Source organism: Meriones unguiculatus, chromosome 7 (genome assembly GCF_030254825.1).
Source record: "Meriones unguiculatus strain TT.TT164.6M chromosome 7, Bangor_MerUng_6.1, whole genome shotgun sequence".
In the NCBI taxonomy this organism is placed as follows: Eukaryota; Metazoa; Chordata; class Mammalia; order Rodentia; family Muridae; genus Meriones; species Meriones unguiculatus.
The window spans coordinates 17,787,090-17,813,141 of NC_083355.1; the positions used below are offsets into that span (position 1 = coordinate 17,787,090).

Here is a 26,052-nt window from a genome sequence, read left to right on the forward strand (position 1 = left end):
CGCAGTTTTGTGGAGAATGGTCAGGATAAATGAGTGATGAATCACCTCAATTCCCATTGCAGCTCTTATGTTGGAAAAGGGTGTTTCTCCAAAGAAACTTCATTTTCAGCATCCCTGGCAATAACCTCGGAGCCGTAAATGTTCGAGCCAAAGAACAAATTCTTTTTAAGAGCATTGGAGTAACAGCTACCAAGTCACTCAGCGGCCCTTAGCATCGTCTTGGGAGTAGGTTCGCATCTCCCCATGGAGAGGGCCTGTGTCTGGAGAGCCGGGTGGGAGGGACACAGAGTGGCGGATTCACTGCTTTTCAGGGACCCGTGGGCTCTGGGCACCCAGGCCACCAAATCTGGAGGAAAGCCCCTTCTGAAAGACTTCTGACCCACTCTTTGATGTTGAGGGTTTTTTTGTCCTTTCCCTATCTCTCCCCACTAAGCCCATTTCTAACCTTCATATTTAAGATTTCTTGTGAAACTAAAGAGGAAAGCAACTTCTGTCTGGAGACTGCAGCTCCTCTGAAGGAAAGACTGTAAGGAGTCTTCAGTCATACCCGGGATCTTTCACATGCTTGCTACAGCACAAATACAACGTGGGGGAAATGAAGGGGGCCGGGAGCTCTGGGCTTGCCAGCCATATTCGGGAGAAAGGGAGTTCCTGCTGAGATTAACATAAACACTGACACTCTGAAAATGCATTTCACACCCCCACTCCGGAGGAGAGGCTGCGATTTAAATGGGGGTTAAGACATCTCTTCGAACTCCGGGGCTCTGTAAACGGAGCCCTGAGGCTAAAGAGCTTATCTGAAATTTGAAAAAAAAAGGGGGGGGAATGAATGTTTCTGACATTCATCTTTTTTCCTTGTATTAGTCATAACTTGCTTTTCAGCTATATTTTAGGTTTTGAATGCCAAGCTGACATCTGTTCAAGTCGGCCTATAATTTATTAGCAGAGGAAGAGAAAGCAGTTACTTACCGGTTGGGAGATGCAAACTTCCCTCCCTGCCTGTGCGCTGGGTGTGAGGAATGCAGTGGTTTACTAATTCTCGGGATCCTTAGAAAAGTTTTTTGTTTTTGTTCATTTTTCTTGCCCCCTAAGTTAAGAGAAAATAGTTGACGGTCGTGTAACTTCAGCCTCTTTACAGCAGAATAGAGGCCGAGTGTGTACGCTTGAAACGGAACACCTAGAGAGAAAGTCGCCTTTTGCAGGTTGAAATTTGTTTCACCTTGGGTTGTTTTCTCCATTTTCTACCTCCCCTCCTCCCCCCTTTCCCTTCTTCCTTCTTTCTTCCCTTTCTCTTATAGCCCAGGCTTGCCTGGAAATTACTATGTTTGTCTCCCTGACTGGCCCCACACTTGTGGCCCTCGTACCCCAGCTCTTGAGTGCTAGAATTAGAGACATGTACCACAACACCTAATCCCACTGATTTTTAGCTTTTATGCTGCACTTGAATGGGAATAATGTAGTTGCATCTGTATCTCAAAGTCAGACTGTTCAAATTCATCTGATGTTTTAAAGGTTTTTTGGTTTTTTTATTATTTTTTGTTTGTCTTTTTGTTTTGGTTTTTCAAGACAGGGTTTCTCTGTGTAGCGTTGGCTGTCCTGGACTCTCTTTGTAGACCAGGCTAGCCTCCAACCACATCAGCCCGCCTGCCTCTGGCTCCCAAGGGCTGGGATTAAAGGCGTGCTCCACCATGCCTGCCTCCGTGTTTTAAAGTTTATGAACAGACTTTTGAAAGTCAGTCTTTTGGCAAAGCAGTCATCCAGTAGAATACACATGGGTCAGACTTCCTGGCGACAGCACTGTTACTTATAGGTCAATAACTGGGTCGTTACAGAGGTGAAGTGTAGTTTCTGGAGGCTAGACCAGCATGCCCTCAGGTCCTATAGGGCTTCAACCCGGAGTAGTGACAAACGGCCAAACAGAAAAGTTGGCTTCTAAAATGTTGACCTGAAGGTGCAGCAGCGTTAGATGACCAGATGAGCCACAGTGCACAACGCCATGAAGTTGAGGCAAACCCATCTGAGCACGGTTTGCTCCAGATGCGCAGACATGTTTGCGTTAATAACATACATAGAACAAGCTGGGTGGCAGCGGCCCCTCCTTACGGTTTTAAAAACAAGCAAGCAATCAAGCAGATGCTAGCACAGGCTGTCTCCCAGGATGGCCCTTAGAAAGGCAGCTGAACACAAGTCTGTCCCTCTGCTTTCACAGGGCACATAGGGTTCCAGGGCTGGAATCCCTGGACCCTGGTGGCAATGTTACAGGGCACAGGAGCACTTGTACTGCCCTACTTAAAGGAGAAAGGGTTTCTTGACAGGTAATAACTTCCTGTCAACTGCTTCCTCTCAGTAATTCCCATCCGGTGATGGGTCTAAGTCCTGTGTCTTCCCTTCAAACTGGAAAGCATTTGTGTCAAGGCCTTTAGGTGGGCTTTGGTGGCACAAGCATCCCAGCACTTGGGAGGCAAAGGCAGGCGGATTTCTGAGTTTGCATCCAGCCTGGTCTACAGAGTGAGTTCTAGGATAGCCAGGGCTACACTGAGAAACCCTGTCTCAACAACAACAACAAAATGCATGGGAAAAGGGGGAGTTGGGAGAGCAGAATTTCTGACAACTGAAGAACTGTGCCCAAATTTATCTAAAGTGTTCAGAAACCTCTTGAGGACTCAGCTCCCTGTGACACCTGCAGTGAAACAGTGCCTCCTCCCTTAGGTTTATACTGTTGATAATGATGGCTAGTACTTGTCAAGTGGGAGACACCTTTCTAAATACTTTGTATTAACTTATTTACTTAATTTATATAATGGGGCATCTACTGGATTGTCCCATTTTATGGAGCAAGAAACTGACAATCAGAGAGAGAGAAGTAAATCCAAGACCCACAGTAAACAGTAGGAGCAGATTTGAACCCAGCATGGCCTCAGAGTTCATAGCCTTGAACCCCTTTTATGTTATTCCTCTCTCATGAAAGCCCACCATGTAGAATCATGGTAGAATGTAGAGGAATTTTAATTCATAATGTGGCTGTTCTGTCAAGAGACGACATCCGCAGACCTTCTAGAAAAGCTTAGATCCAGGAGGTGCACGTCATGGTACAGGCCTTTAATCCCAAGCAATGAAGGTAAAGTCAGTTTGTAGAAGGAAGCATCCATGTTTCAAAATGATGCCTAATTGAGTGGCAGAAAAGGTAATGAATCAGAGGAAGACTTGACAGAATAGGATACTCCCAACTTTCACAAGAAGAGAGGGGAAAGGGAAGCTACTTAAGGGGCAATACAGAAAGAAGGAGGCAGTTTTACTGGAACAGTAATAGATAGACAGATTGAGAACTCAGGGGAAGACCAAATGAGCTAGAAAATGAGAAGGAGCCAAAAGATGAGAGCAAATGGCTGAAGTTAGTTTGAAGCCAAGCAGAGCAATTCAGAGACTGAGGGAAAAGCCAGATTGATTCACTTAGGTAGGAGAGGAGTTTGAGCCAGAACAGCTGAGTTGAACCAGCCAGCCTAGAGCTCAGTAAGAACAAGAAAGGTTGAGCATATTAAGCAGAAAGTCTCAGAGGCAGAAAACATTCTAGGCCTAAACATTCTAGGTTAAATTGTTTGGAGGCCAGAAGCTTCTAGGACTAGGCCTAGGTTAGCAGACAGAGGTAGTAAGCCTCCCAGACAACAATTGAACCAGGTGAATAAAAGTTTCTTTTACAGTTGTGGGCCTTCTTGAACCCAGTTTGGGAGAATCTTGGAGGTGATCTTTGAGTTAGCCTATTTCAGCCATGGCATCATTAATCTGTTGGACCAAAAGCATCCAGCTCAGAACCTGGCGGCCCTGTGCACTGGAAATAACTTTGTAGTAATCCAGTATGTTCAGATTGTCATGAGCTGAACACAGAGAGACTGCAATGCTCAATACACAATGCCACTTTTTAAAATGTGTGCTCTTAGTAGTAGCATAATGCAGGAAGCAATTGCTATGTTGTGTTGGAGTTGTCCTAAGTAGACCGTTAATCTAGAGACAAAAAAGTCCAGTTAAATGACCACTTAAAAGTTAAACAACAGAACCTAATAAATGATACCAAGGCCAGCATGCTAAGTGGCATAGACAGAGTACACCATCCAGGAGCTTAAGGAAGTTTACTAGAGGCTTTCTAGGGAGAGAACTGTGGAGGCTTGGGCTAGCAGGAGGGAAAGCATGGCTGTCCATACCAGGAAACTAAGCAACATAGAGGATTCGCAGCTCAGAGCATTTGGCAGTCCTGGTGTTGGGAACAACAATGTAAGATTTGAAAGTCAAGGCATATCTGGGTACATGGCTCATGACTGTAATTCTAGCACTCGGGGAGGCAGAGGCAGGTGGATATCATGTGAGTTCAAGGCCAGCCTGGACTACAAAGCAAGTCCAGGACATCCAGGCAATACAGAGAAACCCTGTCTCAGGAAGAAAAGAAAAAAGTCCAAGTGTCAAACTGGAGTTGGGTTGTGGAAGTCTGAGAATCAGATGAAATTTTTCTGTCCCTGACATAATCTTCCAGACCGTCTAGCCTGTTTCTTTATGCTTCCTCTGTGCTGTTGATGAACTTAAAACCTAGCTGCTCTGTCACTCTTAATGTACTGTAATTATTTGCATCACACTCCCAAGCAGGCTTTTTCGACCTTTACCCTGAGTGTATTTCAGGGTGGGTAATTTGCTGTAAGGAACCTGCCCTGTGTGTATCACATGTCATGGGATGTTTAGCAGCCACCACCCTCTCTGAGAGAGTCCTTCCTTACCATCCACCCTATGTCAGTTAAATGATGTCTCACCTAGCTGGCAAAATCCTGCTGTACAGAGGACTGTCCTTGGAAGCACATAGCCACCCTGTCATCTGTCAGCATCTGGCTATTTGGAATGCAGCCCACAAGCCGTTGTTGAACCAGGAACCACGATTACCAGCACACGATTTCTCAAGACAGGGTTTCACTGTGTAGCCCTGGCTGTCCTGAAACTCATTCTGTAGACCAGGCTGCCTTCAAACTCACAAAGATCTGCCTGCCTCTGCCTCCTAAGTTTTGGGATCAAAGGTGTGTGTCACCACCGCCTGGCCAAAGATAAATATTGAGACGGAGAGTAAGCAATTAGAAATGCTTTTGACAATTTGGCATCACCATGATGTTTTAAATTGTATTTCATAAAAATAATGTAATAGCTTGAAAGTTTTTCTATGTTTCTTTTTTTTTTTTTTTTTTTTTTTCGAGACAGGGTTTCTCTGTGTAGCCTTGGCTGACCTAGACTTGATTTGTAGACCACACTGGCCTCAAACTCACAGACATCTATCTACCTCTGCCTCCCTGAGTGCTGGGATTATAGATGTGCCCCACTGCACCTGTCTAGATTGAAAATTAAAAAAAAATAAAAAACATAGGTAGATTAGATGGTTCGAGAAACATAGACATATAAGTAAACATTTATCAGATAAACGAGTAATTGAATAAATGGTTATAATGGGAAATCATTGGGAACTTTTCAACAGTGGGGTGAAGCAATTTAAGTCACTAATTTAGGGTGACTTCAGTTTTCCTGTGTGGTGGGATCTCTGGAGAGGAGGTGATGGCTGGGAGACCAGTGGCTGCTGGTTGTCTGGTTGTGGGGTGTGCACAGCCTTGGCTAGGACGGTGCAGACAGGAATGGGAAGGGAAACAAAGCTGGGAGAGTCTATGAAAACAAGGCCGGCAGAACTCGGGGAGTACGCACTGTGTGATACGCACTGTGGATCACAGGCTTGGAGGTGACACTCGGGCCTTGTGAGAAGATGTGGGAAATAAGCAAGTCTTAAGGATATAGTCATAGGGCAGTGGGAAGATGCCATGAGACATCTTCTCAGCACTGAAAGGGAAAGGAAACTGAGCTGGAGAAGGCCAGAACTCCTGACAACTCGCCCTGGCCAAGATCGGTCATTCTGCACATTCTCAGGAAGCACCCATTGGCATAGCCCCCCCTCCCCTTTTCTGTCCCCTCTGGTGTGTATGTGGGGCAGGTGGTCATCAGACGTCTGTCTTAGATCTCTCTCTGTGTTTTCCCTCAGATGGATCATGCCTGCTCCCATAGTGTTCATTAATATCTTTCTGCTGGTAATTCTTACATATGTGAATTCTTTCTGCCTCAGTTTAGAGCTCAAGGTTTTCACAGAGATAACCTATTGGTTATTCACCATCATGCAGTAAATTCTAAATTAAATTCATTCCGTTGCAGCCTTCCTTCCCCGGCATACTTCCGCTTCTGAGTCCTGTGTCCCTGGAAGTGTGAGAGCTCAAACCTAGGAGCCTCCTCTTCACCTCCCCATCCCCAGTCTGCCTCACCCCATTGCCAGCCAGTCATAGAGCAGACTGTCTGTGCCACGGTCTTCAGTGTCTCGAACCCTGCCCTCCTCTCCACCCTGCCCTCCTCTCCACTCTTCCTCTGGGACACCTGAATTGCTCCATGAGCTGCCTTGCCCTTCTCTAATCCATTCTCCACACCGTAACCGGAGTGAGGTTTTTTTCCTCTTTTTTAATAAAAAGGCAAGTCCAATCCTGCCATTCCACTGCTTCAAACTCCTTAGCTGCTCCCAGTAACTCGTTGCACAGTTTACAAGCCCTGAGTGTTTTGGCAGCTGCCAAACTTTGCTACCTCAGCTGTGCCCACGCCCCTCCCCCATGCACTGGGCTCCAGCCAGAGTGTGCTATTTTCAGTGCCTCTAATTTGCTGTGCTATTGTCTCTTCCTCCGTATCTTGGGGCGTGTTTTGACCATGATCATTTTGCTCAGTTCTTGCTCATCCTTCAGGCCTCTGCTTTGATTTGACTTTTTGCAGAAAGCTCTAGCTTTAGTGTGCTTGCAGTGTGTCCCAAATGTTCTTTTATGCATTGCTCTGTTGTGTTATGGTTGCTTACCACATGCTATACATTTTCTAGACACGAATAAATGCCCCCCGCATCATTAATCTGGACCAAGTAGAACACTTACACTCCTGCTCTGCCCTCAAGATGCTTTTACGGTCTCTGTGGGAATGACGCCGTTTGTATATCCCGGAGCAGTCACATGTAAAACACAAGGCACCCTACCCTGTGAGCCAGGCTAATGATTAAGGCTGTGTGCTAAGGCACACATACCTAGAAGAGTGGTGCTGAACCCTGTCTTTTGCAAGTCAGAGCAGATAGGATGCCTCTGGTTCCTTATTAAGTCTGAGCGGGTACCCTTCAATTCCGTTTTACTCTAGGAAAGACCTCTTGGATTGGTTCCAGGTGGCTCTCCCTTCCAGAAATGGGAAGGGGGCAAGCTTTCTTAGACGTTGCTCGACTGGTATTGGCTTCTTTGTTCATGTATGTGGGTATTGGAAGAACAGAATTCAAGCATCAGAGTGTTGGGAACAGCACAGCACTCATTACCTGTGTGCACACCCATGTTTTTTTTTGTTTTTGTATTTGTTTTGTTTTGTTTTTGCTCTACAGATTATAAAAGTAATGCATCCTCACAAAGCAATGCCAGTACACAGAGGAAGAAATTAGATCTACATTGAACCCACTCCAGTTTCTATCAGAAGATGTCACCATAATATACTTAGGTGTTTTCAGATCTTTCATGAATATTTATACACATATGCATATTTGGCCTTTTCTGCTTATGTATAGGTGGGGTTTTTTTTGTTTGTTTTGTTTTGTTTTTTTCTTTTAAATAAGATCACTCCAGGCATGGTGGTACATGTGTAATCCCACCACTCTGGGAGGCAGGGGCAGGCAGATCACTGTGAGTTTTTTGGCCAGCCTGGTCTATAAAGAGAGTCCAGGGCAGTCAAGGCTACACAGAGAAACCCTGTCTTAAAAAAAAAAAAATCATAACAGCTACTATTCTATGGCTGCTTCTCCTCCTCCTCCTCCTCCTCCTCCTCCTCCTCCTCCTCCTCCTCCTCCTCCTCCTCCTCCTTCTTCTTTTTTTAAACCGAATGGTGTATCTTGGTCTTTTTTTTTCCATGATAAAGCATGGATAGCATTTACTATTTCTAAAAAGATAAATAGCATTAGAAAACTTGTTATCCCTGTCCTTTAGTGGTCGGTGACCCTCCCTCGGTACTGCATTGAGAAAGGTCCTTGGGCACAGTAGGTTGGCTTAGAGTCTTCCTTTACTGCCCATCACTTGTGTGACCCTGAACCCAGAAATGCTTCGAGGAACTAGTCCCCAGGCTCTCTGAGCCTTGTGTTTTCACAAAACCACAAAGGTATTTCCTGGTAGGCTCATTGTCAGGGTAGTATTAATGTGAAAATTTTCTAACCTGGTACCTTACACACTCCATAGATGACACTTGCTATAACAACATTGCCAAACACACACACACACACATCTATAATGCCAATCCCTTTAATCAGGTGTTGAGATGTTTCCTCTTCATCTTAAACTCTCCTTGCTGTTGAGAAAAGTTACCACCTGGGATTATGTTCTCAGGCTGTTTTATAATTACCCGCTCTGAATAGTGTTTGTTGACGGGTAGTCAAGGGGACACTTGGCAATCCTCTTCTGTTTATGAACTCAAACTTGGGCTGATTTGTATTTGCGCTTTGTCACATTCCATCAGAGAGGACTGATGAATGCTCTATGGTTGCTACAAAACTTGTCATTTTGTTTCCTTATAGGTGGCACATTGACTTGGAAAAGCAACAGGCACGTTGGCACCGTCAAAAATACAGTGCCAGAGAAAAGAGGGATAAATTAGTAATCACGTTAACCAGTGTTGCCTAAAATTTAGCTGCTAACTCAGAGAGTACTCTACCTCACTTCAATAAGGCTTTCCCAGGGTTCTGTGCAATTTGTTGTTAGAGCAATCTACTTTTTGTATGTTTAATGTGCTCAGACACTAAAATGCCTACAAGGAACTTGGGTTTTGTTTTCTAAAGAATTAACATGGGCCTGTGAGATGAGTAGAGGTGCTTGTCACCAAGCCTGATGGATCTGGGTTTGATCCATGCATCCCACGTGGTGGAAGGAGAGACTCAGCTTCTGCGGTTTTCTGTTACCACTGCGTGCGTGTGTGTGTGTGTGTGTGTGTGTGTGTGTGTGTGTGTGTGTGTGTGTGTTTTAAAAAGTACTAATATGGGCTGGATGTGATGCTAAGTGAGGGAAAAGGAGGATTTAGAGCCGTTAGATGGATCAATCTCTTCTACACACCATTTTGTAAATATCGCACAATTTGACCTTGAAAGAAATGATTAAGTAGTGTATCAGGCGCTCAGAGAGTTACCTGTGCCTGAGCTCTGTAGCACCACCTCTAGCTTTCATTTTCTGTCTGAGCAAGTTGAAGTTTGAGTCCAGCTCCTACTTCAACAACTGAACATTTAACATGCGAAGGTCCTCGCCTCCTTACCTTCTCTGCTGTGTACATATGTATTTCTTCTAGTCCAGCCACAATTGCTTTGACTTTTAGAATGCTTTGTGATCTCTGAGTGAGGGGAGCAGGGGCTGCCTCTGTCATGAACTCAATTGACTGCTCTTCGATCACGCGCTCCTGATGATGCAGCCTTGCCAGGCCACTGAGGAAGAGGATCCACGCAGTCCTGATGAGACTTAACAAGCTACGGGCAGATGGCAATAGCAAAGAACTCCTCCTTTCAGTGGACTAGGGGAAGGGGATGAGGAGAAGAGGGAGGGGAGGGTGGGACTGGGGGAGTTGAGAGAGGGGGCTTCAATCGGGATATATGATGAATAAATTGTGAAGAAAAAAAATCTGTCTAGAATGGTGCAGTGAGAAAATCTTAGACTTAAGAACCTTTTGTCTAGTGCATGGTCCCAGGACAGACCCATCACAAATATGCTGCTACTCCACATGCTGTGTGACTTCCCGCTTTCTTTCCGCTACCAAATTATGTCGCTTCCTTCATGAATGTCATTTAGGTACTAGACAGACTGTGATGCACTCAGAACAAGAGATGGTCACAACTCTCTGCAGTTGCTGTTCGTTATCTGACCACAGCAGGGTGGCAGAGGGGCGAGCGTGGAACTCGGTTGTTGAAGGTTTGTGCGTGTCATCAGTAGGAATCGCTTCAGTGGGTTACTGTTGGTCATTAGAGTGAGAGACCGTAGTTTACAGCTGTAGTTCAATGACGGAGCCCTTTCCCTGCATTTTCTAAAAAGAAAGTCAGTGTTTTTAAAAATGGAGTAGGTTGAATTGGTGTTGCAGTAGTTTTATTCTTAGAAAATTCATGAAGGAATTTGAGGAAAAATACAATCTGGAAGGACAGACCGAAATTGAACAAAACACATTGTTTAGGTTCATGATTTCTAGTCTCTTCACCAGACACAGGTGTGCCCTCTTCCTAGTAAACTCTTGCTTTTTGCTTTCAATCACTGCTGGCAAGCTGTGGGGATTTTTTGTTTTTGTTTTTTCAAGTGGGTTGTCATCCGTTCTGCATTATTTAATACTCCTCTCCCTGTCTGAGAAGAAACCAAAAGTGGATGTACATCTGTACACCCAGGTTTCGGTGCAGCAGGGAGCTGTATCATTGACTCAGATCTAGACTGTGTTAGGATGGGGGAGCTCAGAGATCCCTAGCATTTCCTTCATTAGCAAATGTGCCTACCTAAAGCTCCACCCATCTGTGTTCCATGTCGCCCCCAGTCTGAGAAGTGCTTCTCTTCATTCTCAAGTCACACCAGAGAAAAGCAGGCTCCCAGGAGACAAACACCTTATTTAGACTAAAGTCACAGTCAGGGAGGGTCTAGGATGCCCTGTCCCCAGACCGGTGCCCTTTAGGCTTCATGACTCAGACACATAAATGATCTGATTTATTGTTGGCGTTTTTAAACTTCAGATTTCACAACTTTGATTGAGAAATTCCTGAGAGCAAACTTCACAGTCTTCTAGAGTCTAGGGTTGATTCACAGAACCCCTTCTCACCCCTGTCAATCACTGGAGGTTCCCTGCTGGGCACAGAAGGCTGGGGTGGGGAGGGCTTTTTTAAAACAAGTCATTGTCCCTTCCCTTTTCCTGGATGGTATAGATCTGTTCCTGAGAACATTAGGAATATATGCTCAGCACAGATCATGGGAAAGGAAAGTAAGAGAATAACTATCTCTAATAAGTGAAAAAGTAACTGTTAGTTTTCTTCAGTGTATCATTCTGTTAGTTTTTGCTATGTTTGTATGTGTGTGTTTATACACACACCGTCTTTTTTTAAAATTTTTGTAACTGGTTTTTCTCCCTACATGACAAGTTCACTATTTTTTTTTAATACGTGATACTCCATTTCATAAAATGATAATACCATCACTTATTTAATCAGTCCCCTATAATTTTGTGAGTTTTTCATAATCATGCACCGGGTATGACAAGCACCCTTAGCTATGTATTTCTGCCTAACTATAGTTCTTTCAGATAAATTCCTGGAAGTGGGATTGCTGGGTCAGAGGGCATTCATAATTGTACCACTTTTGTTGCACACTGCCAAAGTTAGCCTTCCTTTTTGTGTATTACTATCAGCATACTATAGGTTTCTCGAGACAGGGTCTCACTCTGTAACCCAGGCTAGCCTAGAATTCATGGCAATCCTCCTGCTTCTGCTTCCCGAGTGCTCAGAATACAGGCTGATGTCACTGTGCCAACCTCAGATATCTTTTTGCAGTCAAAACGTCGTATAAACGAGAGCAGACACTAGGGAAGTGGGCTGGAAAAGAAGTAGAAATGTTTAAAAGTGTCCCTGGAAACTGACGGACAGTGTGTAGGCACTAGTTTAATTTGAGATTTACTCCTGGGCCTCAGCTTCCTCATCACTACAGAGGGGGAAGGTAGAGCCGGAATCAGAATGCTGTGGACTCCCCATCATGTCAGGGCCTCATTCCAGAGAACAGGAAGGCCGCACGCACAGGCTCTGCCGGGAGGGTGTTGCACATGCCCGTCCCCCAAGTTCCGCCCAAGTCCAGCTCAGCCATCTTTGGAAGAATGGTCACAAGTAGAAGTAGTTGTTTTCCCCTGGCCTTTCACAGCATTTAAAAAGTTTGTGTCCTCTAGTTGTGCTTTGATTTTTAATATAGAGCTCCTTCTGACAGAGACTGTATCGTGTTCTGAAAGAACTTGTAGCACAGTTCTTGATCATAATCTAGCACAGTGGTTCTCAACCTTCCTAATGCTGCGACCCTTTAACACAGCTCCTCATGTTGCGGTGACCCCCAACCGTAAAATTGTTTTGTTGCTACTTCATAACTGTAACTTTGCTACTGTTATGAATCGAAATGCAAATATCTGAAAAGTGACTTCCAAAGGGGTCGTGACCCCTTTGAGTAGTTGAGAACCACTGCACTAAGGACTGAGGAAATATCTATGGGAGTTGAGTGTCATGCCTTGAACCCACATCTATGGCATAGGAAAGCAGATACCCTACTCACTTTTTTCTTCTGAAGACTCCACTTCTTGCTCTATTTTCTGTTGCTATAACAAAATACCTGAGATGGGTAAGCTTATAAAGAAAGCGAGTATAGTTAGCTCATAAGAGCTGATAGCTGCACCTTGTAAGGGCTTCATGCTGTGTCCTAACAAGAGCAAAAACACAGAGGGACAGCAGATGTGGGAATGAGGGGAAGTGTGTGGGGCAGGCACTCCCTGTAGCAGCTGTTAGAGTACTAACCAAGCAGCATGAGGGCCCCCCACTGCAAGCACAGTTAGCCGCTGCCTGGGGGGGGGGAACGACACACGACTCCCTCTCAACAACTCAGTGACCTCCTAAAAAGGTTTTTAGATTCATTTACTTTTGTTTCACATGTACGGCTGTTTTGTCTGCATGTGTGGATGTACACCACATGCATGCCTAGTGCCCACAGAGGTTAGAAGAGGGCATCGGACCCTTTGGACCTGGAGTTACAGACAGTTGTGATCCACCATGTGGGAGCTAGGACTCATACTTGAGTATCCTGGAACAGCAGCACGTGCTCCTAACTCCTGAGCCATAGCTCCATCCCCGTGAATTGTATTTGGTAGCACTAGCTTTTTTTTTTTTTTTTTAATTTATTTTATTTTATTTTATTTTTATGTTGTCTTGTCTTTTTTTGAGACAGGATCTCACTGTGTAGCCCTGGCTGTCCTGGAATGCCCCATGTAGATCAGGCTGTTCATGAACTCACAGAGACCAAACTTCCTACCAATCGTTGGGATTAAATATGTGTGCCACCACGCCTGGCAACTCAGTGACCTCTTAAACATCCCCTCCCCTCTCAACATTGTTATTTTGGGAACTAAATTTCAACATGAGTTTTGGAGGGTACATGCCATACCCAGAGCATAGTACCCACCATATTTCTTCATTTTGAGGGGCTATTCCAAGTGTCTCCCATCTCTTCTGGCGCCTTTCCTGTTCGGTAACCCCATCTCCCTTTCTCTGATATGCACAAGATGTTTGAGGCTTTAAAGGCATACAGAGTCTCAGGCTGGGCCTCAAGTGCACTGCGTCTGAGGAGCAGGCAAATAGATGCCTTTATGAGAAAGTCAGCCTCCATGCTCTTGCCCAGAGAGAGGAAGAGTAGCACCTTGTCATAGAACTCATAGATTCATGAGAGAATCACAGTAACAGTTCAGCCTGATTGAAACGCTACACACATACATATATTTCAAACATTACATGCTATCACTTAATAGGCGCAACTTGGATGTGTCTGCTTCCAATTAATTTTTAAAGAAAATAAATCAAAGGGTGTATTAAAGCATTTAGGACAATCCTTCCTGTTTCGTAGCTACTTTAATCTCTAATTTCTTGGATTTATTATTTATTTACTTGTTTAAAAATAACATTTGTATTTTTCAACTTTAGGGGGTGAGCATTCTCATAGACTACTGAAAATTATAAACAAACTAGAAAACTGCATGACTACCAGCAATTTTGAGGTACCCTTTTATTCCTTATGTGTGTATGTATACATAACAATATACGTTTGTACATGGCTGAGCTCATGCAGTAGCTACTCATTTTCTCATAAGTCATTTATCATCTCATATTATATTTTACTAATATAAAATCCCAAAGCCTTGAGTATTTTCATAACCAAGCATATGGTCCCAATGAAATTGATGCTCTATTTTACTATCTTTCATGAAAACAAATAGTATCTTAAAATCAAACGCCATTAGGTCTCTAGAGGTACATACTGCCAGATCAGCAGCCACATACTCTGCTCACGTAATGACCACCTTGAAACAAGGTACATGGCATCAGAGTGGAAATTTTTTAGACACCTCAGTGTCAGATTTGCATCTTCATAATATTTGCATAAGCAATGTTTCCATTTAATTTAATATTGTATTCCTAAACTATAGCCAAAAGAAAGGCGCCACCTATCTTATAATCACAATGTAAATGTGATTACTTTATGTAAATCTCTACTTCTTAACAACCCAGTAAGTAGTGAGTGATAACACTGCCAGAGGTGCCTTAACAGTGCCACATCCCAGATGTGTCTTTTCTATTGATTTTGACAAAAAGAACTTGTTAATTGTTTAATTTCACTCGCTCTACTTTTATCATGCATTATTATCTGTAAACATCTAAGAGCTTAATGTTGTGAAATTAGGGCTGATAAACACAGGTACATTACCAAAACAAATGACGTCTGTAGAAGTAGGTTATTATTTGAAAGTGTCTCTGGATTTGAAGACACTAGCAAAGAACTTTCTCCCTTCTCCTGGCCTCTAGTGTGAAAGTGTAGAAATATGTTAGCTTGCATCAGCTAGTAACGGTCATTCCCAGACAAGCCTTCCTAACATAACACAAGGACATCTATAAACCAGCCATTTTTTTAAATGGGTACTGTCTCTGAGTTGAGGACCTGTCTGTGCTTTACACAGGCACCACTGCTAACTTAATACGCTAACAGAACAATGAGTGAGATAGTCTGAATTTATCTAAAGGAAAACATATGGAACATTTCCATTTCCTTTTTCTCCACCTCCTTTACCACCCAGTGACCAAGCAGTTTGCAGGTCAAAGAGGTGAAGTTTTAACAGTTCCATTTGAATTGACTCAGAAAATGCTTAAAATGGGAGCTAGGGAGATGGTTTTGCTGGTCAAGTGTTCACCATACAAGCACAGACGAGGACCTCGGTTCAGATCCCTCATCACCTGTGGGTAACGCTGCTGTAACCCCAGAGCTAAGGGTAGCGGTATTTACCATGGATCCTTGGGACTCACTGTCCAGTCAGTATAGCCACAGGAATCTGAGTTCCAGAGTCAGGGAGAGACCCTGTCTCAAAAAACTAAGGCAGTGAGCTAGAGAGATGGCTCAGTGGCCAAGAGAGCTTGCTGGCCTTGCAGAATACCTGCCTGGGTTCAGTCCCTAGCACCAGTATGGCAGCTCACAGCCAACCCCAACCTCCAGGGGCCTCTGACTTCTTCTGGCTTCTGCAGGCACCAGGCACACGGGGAGTGCTCACACATACATGCAGACAAAACATTCACACACAGAAAATAAATAAGTCTTTTCAAAGACAAGGTAGAGGGTGACTGAAGCCGACACCACTGTGAGCCGGAACTCTCCCTCCATTCAGCCGCTTGCAAAGGGTATTTGATCACAGGTAACTGTGGCACCATCCTGTGACACCCACTGCGGATCCCCACGGGCCTAGCCGACCCCATCACAGACTGTCCGCTCTGTGTGATCTCCGCTTTGTGCCAGGTCCCAAGGCTCAGTCAGCCCACACACCTGCCTTTGTTCGGATCATCTCCCTTTTTTTCTTGAGTGACATCTGCCACTCCAGGTGACGCTTCCTAGATTAAGGGGAGGTGTTTCTGTGACCAGCTCTGGTTTTCTTGAGGCCACACAGAAGGACACTCCTATTTCTCCTTCCTTGAGAAAGTTCTTAAAGGCTGTGAAGAAAGCAGTTCTGCCAACCTTAGCCCCTCCCACCCCCATCCATTGTTTCTCCAAGGCCCAGTTCCCAGTTGTGCCCGCAGCCTTCTTTCTGAGTCTTATTTTAGCTCTTTAGCTGCCTACCCACTTCTCTGAACTTTTACATCTGTTTATGGTGGGAACTCAGGGTCCAGTGGAGTCCTGGAGCGTGGGTCTGGTAGACCCAGTAGCCATCCTTTGGTAGAGTTCCAGCACAGGCTGAAACTCTATTAACTCTTAAGATATATCCTCAGTCTGTCTTCACTCCTATTGAATCTGCTGCTGAGTAAAACCGCAAGTCATGGCTCACAAACCCTTATCCTCCCCGCTGCACTCAGAGAGAAGAAACTGACACTTAACCCCTGATAATTTGGTCTCCTCGGACTTGCTCCGTCAAACTACAACTGTCCAAGGATAAGAAGCGTATTCTAATCAGCTTGTGGTAAGAAGGGGAGGCCAAGGGCTGACGCTCTGTGAAGTAAAAACTCATAGGTGCTTAGGCAGCTGAGCGCATTATCAGCTGTACCTACAACAGAGCGCCCCTCTGGCTTGCCTAGGGCACATGTTAAACACCTGCCTCAGGTGCCTCCAGACTTGGTGAATTTCCATTTCTTGGAATGATGCCTGGAAATGGGCATTGAAATAAGCTCTGCAGGACCTTGATGCGCATTGTTTTGTCAATTGCTGCTACAATTATTGAAGAATTGAGCCCAAAAGATGTGGCCAGCGTCAGGTAGTGTTAATTAAGGGAGTGATTTGTTTTATTATTTTTTATTTTCTTGGTAGCCTGGGCTGGCCTTTTTCTTACTTGTTTAGCCCAGGTTGTCCGTGAACTCACTGGAATCTTCAGTCTTCCTGAGTGCTGGGGTTATAGACGTGTGACACGGTGCCTGGCTTAAGGCTGTGATCTCTGAGGAACAGAAGAGCATGAACGTGAGCAAGTAGAGGTTCCGGGCGAAGGGAGAGAAGCCGTAAGTTGTCAGTTGTGGAGCAGAGAGTGTATTTCAGCCGAAGCGAGGTCCCGTAGAGCCACAAGAACTTAGGGCCGAGGGACAGAGGAAGTGGAAGGCAAACTGTAGACTGATGAAACCAGAGTGCAGACGATGCCAGATGGCAGCAAGGCAGGACCTGCTACAGAAGCAGCATGATCTCTGTCATCAAGAATTCGTGAAATACCAGGCAACACCCTAGGAGGGAGTGTAAGAGGGTGGGGGTGTCAGCAAAGATTAGTTGGGAGGGTTGCTCCACACAGCCCATCTCTCATTCTGGGCTATCTGATGAGAAGATCTCTATGAATTTCAGTTGACTAATTTGGAGATAGACCAGTCAGATGGTAGACAGCTAGCACAGCTGCTGGGTGCTCAGGGCACTGGTCTTCCTCTCCTACTTGTGGTAGAGCTCAGCGTGCCCTGGGCTCTTTAGAGCTGGCAGCTGCACGCCTCTCCTAAACAAGATGATGGCAAGAGCTTGGGGTCAGTAGTTGAGTGGTCTTCATATTAAATGTCTCTTTAAGAGTTGAGGAAATAAACAGATGAAGGAGGGCCGAGGGTGACCTACCTTCCATGCTGATCAACAGACGTTCAAAACAGAAGTTGATGAATATCATGCTCCTACTCCTTCCTGCAAGGCTAGAAAAAAGGAAGCCAGCACTTCAGAGATGCTCAGTGTTAAAGGCATGTGCCAGAGTTTGCTTCCCAGCGCCGGTGTCCTACAATTCCAGTGGCCTGCATCTCCAGCTCCCTGGGATCTAGTGCTCTCTACCCACCTTGGCCAGCCCTGTTCTCACATGTGCATTCTCTGGGTGGTGGTGGCGGCACACGCTTTTAATCCCATCACCGAGGAGGCAGAGGCAGGTGGATCTCCGTGCCAGGCCAGCCTGAGTTCCAGAACAGCCAGAATGGCATAGATAGGCCCTGTCTCTAAATAAAGAAATAATGTAAATAAGTAATTCTTTAAAAAAAAAAAAATCATTCTGTACTCTGAAAAGAGGAATTTAAGCAGAACTAGTGCTTGTTAGTCTCAATTAATACTTTGAGGACACAGTTGAAATTGTGAAAGCTTAATGAGATCAAGTATTAATAATAACTGGGACTGTGTGTATACAAGTCTGTGCACTTTTTAGTGTCAAACGTTCAGACCTGGTTTGCACAACTGCTTAGAAAAGCTTACGAGACTTGTGATGATGCCCCAACTTGCACTGGCCTCGACAGACTCCTGCTTGGCAAGCGGTTTTCTGTGTTTGAGCAGGAAACCGCTCGGGATTCCCCTTTAAGAATCACTAATCACTCATACCCTGCCCCCACCCCTGAAATGAATTAGGCACTCCTAGCCCAATGCTAATCCGATAGAGATCATTTCCAATTTATTGACACCCTGACAATGAGTTTCCCCCTTTGAATACCTGCAGTTTTGCTGACAGCTGGCCTCTGGTGACATCTAAGAAAAAAAAATGGTTATTTAACTCACATCGAAAAAGAAAAGCTTTGCAAATACAGCATGTCTCATTTTGGACAGTGTTTTCAAAGATTATAAACAACAAACACTACTGCTTAGTTCTCGGGTTGCAGAGCTAAGGCTGTGTAATTTTTATACTACTATTTTAAGGAAATGATAATGAACTTATTAGAAACCCCATAAATACCGTGTGCATTATCTTCGTCATTGGGGCTGGAGATGCCTGTCATTGTGGTGAAGCCCTGTTCTGTGCAGACTTCTAGACCATTAATCATTTCATGTTGTCTGTAAAGTACCCCCACCTTAGCATCTCTTGAAGTTCACCCCATCAACATTTTTACAGGCATGGTAACATCCGGGTCTCAGTGTGTATCCTGACTTTGCTTGTTGCTGAAGAAGTGTTGATTTTGCTAAGAGATTAGTAGTTACCAGGGGAACAACAATGTATTGCTGGTTCCCCTCAAGCTAAAGGGAAGGACACACTGTGCTAGCCTAGACTGCAGTGATACACCTCTGGGCAAATACTGAGAAATGGCTCATGTGTGGTTCCCAGTAGAATCAGGTCCTGTCAGGGGCGTACAAGCAGAGCAAAAAGCGTGCCCCCTTAGAGCCAGTGTTCGCTTTCTAATACTGGTAGAGACTTGAGGAGGGCTTGCGGCTGGGGAAGTGAAGAGAGCGTAGGAACTGAAGCCTGCCTAAGATAAATGAGAGCGAGGGTAGGGCTGATCACTGTGGCGGGTTGGCTGTTGTGGGGGGGCTTCATGTTGACTCTACGTGAGCTCAGAACCTTTGAGAAACCGGTGGACCGCACTGTTTGAGGTGCGGAGAAGCTGGAGGGTTGGCTCCGGTAGTCCATCTTGGAAGAGCGGCTGACACCGTGGGAAACCCTGGCTCACTGAACCGCTAGGAACCTCCGTGTGGAAATGTTAGCTACGGTGTATGCGCTGCTGCATTGGTTTGGAGCTGGAGCTTCATCAGTGCAACAGACATGATAATTCTCAGCTTCCCATACAGTAGTTGCACTAGGGAAAGTCTTACAGTACAAGATGGCCACCTTGCCACGCTCAGAAGTAATCAGCAGAAGCAAAAAAGTCATTCATTTCGAGCTTTACAGCTGCTATATCTAATGTGATCTAATTCTTAAGTAGCAGCTGAAGGTCTGGTTCTAGTTCATTATTTATCCATAGCCAGAAGATAAAAATGAGCTAACGTTACTTAGCAGCAGAAATTCAGATGCTGTCACGGTGTATTGGCAGTTGCTTTCTGTGTGTTGAGCTTGATCATCACAGTAACCTTCGGGTACTTACTATTATTATTTCCACCCAGTAAACAGAAAACCAGGATTTTAATCTAGACAAGCAGATCCCAGCATTGCTACTGTATGCGTGTACATTTTTGTATGTGTATAACATGGTGCACATATGTGCCAATGTGTGTAGAGGCCAGAGGTTAACATCAACTGTCTTTCTCAGCAGTTTTTTTTCCTATTTCTTCACTTATGTTTGAGATTATATTATAATTACATGACCTCTCCCTTCCCTTTCCTCCCTAGAACCCCTACTTTTATTTTATGTTTTTTACAACTTCTACTTTTAAAACTATATATATATATATATAACTGAGTTTAGCACAAAAGACTGACCTTTTAGGTGAGCAATGGTGGCGCACACCTTTAGTCCCAGCACTTGGGAGGCAGAGGCAAGCAGATCTCTGAGTTCCAGGACAGCCAGGGCTACACAGGAAAATCCTGTCTCTAAACATACCCCTTCCTGTCCCCCCCCAAAAAAAAACCCAAAAAGATGCAGCTTTGTGCTGCAGATTCTAGGAAATGTCTAGAAATACTTTATTTTAAGGGATATGGAGTGAAGTACCTATCAGTTTCCCACTAAGTACTTTCTAGACAGTTCCCCAGTGTCCCACTTCAGTCATTACTAAGGCAGTGTGTGATCATCCACAGTGGTGGTTTGAATGGAAACGGCCCCCATAGACTCACAGGGAGTGACACTTTTGGGAGGTGTGGCCGTGTTGGAGGCCACGTTTCACCTGGGCTTTGCCAGGCCCGGTGTCACCCTCTCTCCCTGCTGTCTGCTGATGCAGATGTAGGACTCTCAGCCACCCTCCCTAGCACCATGTCTGCCTGCTTGCCACCATCCTTCCTTCCATGATAGTTGCCCTGTTCTCCCTCTTCACCCAGCTTACATCTCATGATTTACCAGATTCATTCCCTGTTAAGTTTGATTTTAGTAAAAATACACAGTGGTGTCGGATCTCACTTTAAATTTAGGGTCCACACCTCAAGTGTTCCCTGTGTGTTTCTCTCAGTCAGCTTACTCTCCTGTTCTCTGAAAGATGAGTGGTCCTCGTCTGCTCTCACCAACCCCTAGCATTCCTTCCTCTCACCTTCTGTCTTCACCAGCACGTAATACTACAGTCTTTATTTCATTGACAGCACAGAAGCTCCCAGAAGAGAATTTCCCTGTCTTCTTTCTGCTAAGTGAGGGAACTGACATGGCGCCCAAGCTCCCTTTATTCCTATAGTCAACTGTATTCAGAGGCCTGGACGCGTAGCTGAGCAGTAGAGTAGAGGCCCTGGATTTGATCTTCATCAAATGTATACACACACACTACAAACGTAAGCCCTTCCATACCTAACTTAGAGAATAAAAAGAGCAAAAAAGGGGAATAACCTGGAGAGAACGGGCAAGGCCTCAAACTTGATGTAGATGGGAAAAAGAAAGTTGAAACTAAGCATATGATTTTTTTTCTTTTTCTTTCTTTCTTTCTTTCTTTTTTTTTTTTTTTTTTTTTTGTATTTTGAGACAGGATTTCTCTGTGTAGCCCTGGCTGTCCTGGACTCACTTTGTAGACCAGGCCTGCCTCTGCTTCCCTGAGTGCTGAGATGACAGGCGTACACCACCACCACCATACCTGGCTGCATTTGATTTTCTTACCTCATACTTTTCTTGTTATTTTGAGACTGGGTCTCTCATGTAGACCAGGTTGGCCTTGAAGTCACAGAGCTCCTCCACCTGCCTCTGTTTCCCAAGTGCCGGCATTAAAGAGTGTGCCACCACACATGGCTTATCAAAACACTTGTGGCTGGAAAGTTAGGTAATAGGACGGAGTTATAGAATACGCTGACTTTAAATGAATGCAGTGCTGTTATTTACTCCATGTAGCAAAGACTCAGAGTGTGTCGAGGAGAAAAGGAGGGGTGGCTAGAACCCGGAAGCTTGAGAGTCTGTTAGCTTAGGCGAACTAAGAATCAACACCTAGTCCAACACTGTTGCTTATTACAACAGAGAGGCTAGTTCTCGGTGACCCGGATCTCACGCTGAGCCAGCTTATGAAATGGTGTCCATCTTCCAGGCTCATTTCTCCTTCCTCACATTCTTCTTTTGTTTTGCTTTTCCCCTAAGCCATTCTATTTTGGCCAGACCCTGTTTTTCATCCCTTAGTTTTGATGGCTTGGCACACTCCTGATTCCCAGGCAACAGACCCCAGGAGACACAGCCTTAGCTGCCTCCTCCTCCTTCCTTCTTCTTTCTTCTTCTTCTGTGAGGTATACATATGCCATGGCACACATGGAAATCTGAGGACAGTTTGCTGGAATCAGTTCTCTCTGCTGTGTGGGTTCTGGGGCATGATTCTAGGTCATCAGGCTTGGCAACAAGTGCCTTTACCCACTGGCTCCTGTGTGTTGTTTTTGTTCGTGTTTCTAAAGCTGTGCGGTCAAACCCAGATCTTTGCATGCACTAGGCAATTGCCTTGTATGGCCTGCATCCCCCTGACCTCCTCCCCATTCCTCAGAGCTTTTTATTTAGTCTCCGTGAGCTGGCCTCGGAGAGTTTAGGATTCCCCTTGGTTGTGTAGAAAGGCATGTGTACAGTTTCCTAGAAAGGTCCATTCGACTCTCCATGGCAAAGAGCAGAAGAATAAGGTGAGCGTGATGTTGTATGCCTGTCATTCTACAACATAGGGCACACATGCACATGGGGATGGGGAGGAGTGGGAATAAGAATGGATGGTAGAATACGTCAATGTCTAGCAGTTTTCTTTTCCTCTATATCTTCCCTTTTATATTTAATTTACTGGTCCAGGATACTGATCACGTGAGGCCTATACAACATTGAGGGAGGGAAGAGCAACAGCAGATGATTCTGTAGGCTGGCATCAGAAGTCTACCCCTTTCTTCCAAATCAGAGCCAAGGAAAGCTCAGAAGAAAGCCGAGCATCAGTAGGAAAGTTAGGCTTGCTCCTGAGGCCACCAGCTCCCTGAGAACTTGGAGTCATATGAAAGTTCAGTGGCAAAAATCCAGTCAGCTGGCAAAGTCAGTGTCTATAGAAAAAGGCTGAGTATCCCTTCACCTGCCCTCCCACCCTCTGCAAGTTCAAAACTCACAGACGAGTTGGATGAGATGGCTCAGTGGCTGAGGGTGATTGCTCCCAAGCCTGAGGACCTGAGTTCAATCCCCAGGACCGACATGGTGGGAAGAGAGCATCAACTCCCCCCAGTTGCCCTCTGACCTCCATCTTCTAACCATGGCATGCTTGTGCTTTTCCCAACCAAATAAACACATACAATTTTAACTCATCGGCATGGTGTGAAGATCTGTGACAGAGCCCATCAGTCTCTAGGCATATCCAAGGCTCTGGCCATAGCAGGGCACTGCTGGCATCAATGTCCATGCCTCTGTGCCTGTGGCCCCCTTTAGTCCCTCTTTTATGGGATCATTTCCTTCCCGCTGCCCAGACATGACCCCTCTGCATCCGTGCAGTATCTTTCTGTCCCCATGTCCAGACCTAATTTTCTGCTATCACCTCAGCAGAATCAGTCTTTGTTGGGTAGATGCCAAAGATATTTCATATGTTTCATCGACACATTATGCGTTGGTATTGATGCTTGCCCTGTGTCTTTCCTACTGAGCCAGGAAGTCCACGCAGGTGGGGGCTGCTCTTTGCATGCCTGTGTCCCTGACACCTACCTCAGAGCTTCATCCCAACAGGAGCTTAATGCACGTTTGTGTTGAGCAGAATCGGGTTTTATGACTCACTGAAAATTAGAGACCAGCGCTTATTTAATAAGTCAGGGAAGACTATAATAATAGTAATAACAAGGTCTCGTTTCCACCGCTTATTCAAATAACTGATTTTTTTTCTTTTCTTTTTTTTTTTTTTTTTTGTGGAGCTGGATTTTGAAATCTCCTTGTCAGTGTGTATTTCTTTGACATGCTAGAAAGGATTCTAGTCCTGATACCGCCTTGAAGTCGTGAAGACACACTGACTGTATTGTCATTTAAAAGAAAACATGTAATGCATTTCATAAGCATGCATGTCAGCCTTTTCTCTTAATGTTCATGGCAATATTTTGTGAACTATTTATAAGATCTGAGTTACTTAAATTAAAATCACATTAAACTAAGCACTTCCCATGTACAAAAACAGAATTTGCAAAATGCAGACTCTGGTAGTCACATACAGTTTGTTTTGCTAAACTGCAAAAGCGTGGTCACTACAAATAGGTTTTATTATGATGCTTTTTGCTTTTCCAGTTAGTTAGTTCAGTACTGAGATCCATCACTTAAGGGCTTCCAATAATTTTGAAAACTGCTATCTTCTCTCTCACACTCTGAATTTTGGAGACAAGGAATCAAGAATTTAGTTACTTGTCCCCTTTTTGAGTGTGTGCTGTGGATTAAGCATTATGCTGGGTCAGTTGTGATTAGAGATCGATAAAACAGCATTTCCCCTTAAACAGCACCTCATCCCAGAGAGAAGGTTTATAAACAAATGATTGAAATAGAAACCTGAGAGAAGAGAAGGGAAACCGCCTCCTCTGAGGGCCAAAGGTTGAGGTTGAGGTTAGATGCATCTCCTGGCCGGTATCTGCCAGTGAACGGTGAAACGGAGAGCTGCGGGGAGGTCACGACTGATAATCTCTTTTTTAAAATATGTGAAGTGGGAATCTAGGTCATCTCTGAGAGTTAGAGGCGTGAGGTAGCTCTTGAGAAGAACTGAGTATTTCAATAATTCATAAGGAGAATTAGAAAAGAGATAGCAAAGACTTAAAGGGTGGCGTGTGGTATGAGAAAGCTGTGCGAGCCGAGCTGTAACTGGAGAGCCGGAACTGGGGGCGATGGGGGGCTCCGTCAATAAGCACTGCGTCATCATTTGCTCTGGCTCTGCTCCATGGCCATATTGTGCTGAGGGCTCACAGGACAAGGATCACAGAAGACGTGAAGAGTCTTTCCAAGGAAGCGTGGCCTATGCTGGGAGGGGCTTCCTTAGGAGGAGGCTGACAAACTTGGAGAAAGTCAAAACAGAGATGAGACTAGGCCTGGACTCCGTGGGTGCTCTGCAAACCTTGCTGCCTGCCTTTTGCTCCTCCTCCTCTTCCTCCGTCTCTTCGTGTTTGTTTAGTTTTATGTGTATGAGGGTTTTGCCTGCATGTATGTAGGTCCACCATGTACGTGACTGAAGAGGGCATTGATTCCCCTGTAACTGGAGTTACAGGCAGTTGTGAGCCACCATGAGGGCACAGGAAACTGAACCCAGATCTTCTGGAGGAGCAGCCAATGCTATTAATCCCTGAGCCCCTCGCTGGGCTTCCTTCACTCCTGCCACCTGCCTGTGGCCTGTACACTCAAATGGTAACAACTGGCTTGAAAAGGAAGATTAAGGGTCAGTTTCCAAAGCCTAGTTGTCCTAGAGGCTTGGGTGTGGGCTGTGATTGGTGGTACCAGTCTCCAGGAAGAGAGCCAGGCTTACCCATAATGCAGTATGAACCTCCTGCTTGAGGGCCGGGCCCAAGGTCAAAGACATCTTACTTCTCATGGTTCTGAGGCGGATCTTTATGATGTGAAAGGTTGTGGTGCCGAGCCTTCAAGAGTTTCTGGTAAGCTCTCTCTCTGCCTGCGAGCTTCACCAGGAGTGCAGTTCTCATTGTTTTCAGGAATTTTTAATAGTGTCTTTTAATTTTTAATAGTGTCTTTTCTTGACACGAAAGGTGTTACATTGGCAACCCACAAGATCTTCCTCCTCAGAGGCTTGTTCCTAGTAGTTAGTTGTATCCTGTGATTTATTTTACTTGCCGTCAACAATATCATAGTACTTTCTCCCCTTAAAGATAGAATTTTTAAGACTCTAATTTCATATAAGGACAAACACTGTGTGTTGTATTTCCAGTTTTTTTCACCTGTAGTTATGAGAATAACACTGAAGTCAAATTTTTCCTTTTCATTTTTTGAGACAGGGTTTCTCTGTATAGTGTTGGTTGTCCTACACTTGCTTTGTAGACCAGGTTGGCCTCGAACTCACAGAGATCCTCCTGCCTCTGCCTCCCTGAGCACTGGGATTAAAGCCATTCACCACCACGCCCTGGCTCTGAAGTCTGATAATTAATTACTTCACAGAGTGCTTTTTCAGTGTAGTGTAAAAAAAAAGAACGTGTTCAACAGAAACCATGGGCCATAATGGTGAAACGGTGAAGGTCGGTGTCCCCAGAGGGTAAAGAAGTCACAGGTTACCTCCATCTTAAGGAGTGGAACAAACAGCCCTGCGGAGGAGATGGGCCACCCTGGGGAGGTCTGGGTCATCAGTCTTGCTAGTTTGGCTTGCTAGTGGCAAGCCACTGAATACTACTTTTGAAACTCCATTTCCATCCAGGTGGCCCTAAAAAGTCATTCTCATTTGTCATGTGACATTTGTCACTAAAGACATATATCTTTTTCACAAAATT

At 44.9% G+C, this 26,052-nt stretch overlaps 1 protein-coding gene across 2 annotated transcripts in view; it reads left to right on the forward strand.

Moving 5' to 3' along the window:
- Nsf (N-ethylmaleimide sensitive factor, vesicle fusing ATPase) overlaps positions 1 to 26,052 on the forward strand; it is a 130,030-nt gene that overhangs the window by 50,330 nt on the left and 53,648 nt on the right. The gene's annotated exons all lie outside the window — the stretch shown is intronic.